Source organism: Benincasa hispida, chromosome 6 (assembly GCF_027475165.1).
Source record: "Benincasa hispida cultivar pf3 chromosome 6, pf3_genome.v1.1, whole genome shotgun sequence".
Lineage (NCBI taxonomy): Eukaryota > Viridiplantae > Streptophyta > Magnoliopsida > Cucurbitales > Cucurbitaceae > Benincasa > Benincasa hispida.
In genome coordinates, this window is record NC_143483.1 from 36,458,052 (window position 1) to 36,459,040 (window position 989).

Below are 989 nucleotides of genomic sequence, written 5' to 3' on the forward strand. Positions count from 1 at the left end.
GACTGCGGATATCCTGGGCATTCTTCCATTGGATACGCGTCTCCATAGATGACATAACTTGCGCTCGTTTGAGCAATTGCGTTGACCTAGTTCGCTCCCGTGCTGTTAATTGCGATGCCTTGTATCAAACTCATCATCACAGTCATTTGGTTCTGAAGGGATGCGATGGCCCCGTTGTTTGTGTCATTGTTTCCAATTCTTAATCTTTGATCGCTTTCTCTCCAGTCTTTGTGATATTTTGAAATGCGATCAAGGATATTCTTGGCCTCCTTGTACGTTTTGTCCACCAGACCTCTAGCTACTCCCGCATTGGTAGCAGTCTACGAAGTAGGGTTCAGTCTTTGGTAAAAGATCTCCATCTGTAAACAGTCTTGTAAGCCGTTATGTGGGCAGTCTCTTACCAACCTCTTAAACCTCGCCCAAGTATCACTGAGCGATTCATCAGTTTCTTATTCAAAATTTGTTATTAATTTCCTTCTCCTGGCATTCTCAATTGGTGGGAAGTATTTCTTCATAAACTTCTCCACCACTTGTTCCTAAGAAGTAATCTCCTCCGTTTCGAGAGAATACGCCCATTTTCGTGCCTGATCACACAAAGAAAATGGAAACAAAATTAGTCGAATTTCTTCCTTGGAAATATTTGGGAACCAAAAGGTGTTGCAAATTTCTATGAAGCTCCATAGGTGGGCGTGCAGATCCTCGCCACGCCTTCCTCCAAACTGTTTAGCGGTTTGGATCATCTGCAACATTATCGGTTTCATTTCGAATTGAGATCCATCAAGAGCAGACCTCGTGATTCCTGGGGGAGAAATCATAGAGGTTGGGCGATGTATAGTCCCGAATGAGCCTATTGCGATCGTTTGCCATTAGGATTGGATTCGCCATGACATTGTTTTCATTTGGTGCTCCATTTTTAGGCTGCTCCGCCATGTTATCTTTATTTAGTGGTTGTTGTTGGCAGCTATCTCTCAGTCTCCGTCCAAACATCC

The 989-nt window shown here is 43.7% G+C and overlaps 1 non-coding gene across 1 annotated transcript; it reads left to right on the top strand.

Annotated features, from left to right (window-relative positions):
• Window positions 1–375: 375 nt before the first annotated feature.
• LOC120080673 (small nucleolar RNA R71) lies at window positions 376–482 on the top strand. Its single transcript, XR_005482623.1, has one exon. It is a non-coding gene; the product is annotated as a small nucleolar RNA R71 (small nucleolar RNA).
• Window positions 483–989: the final 507 nt, after the last annotated feature.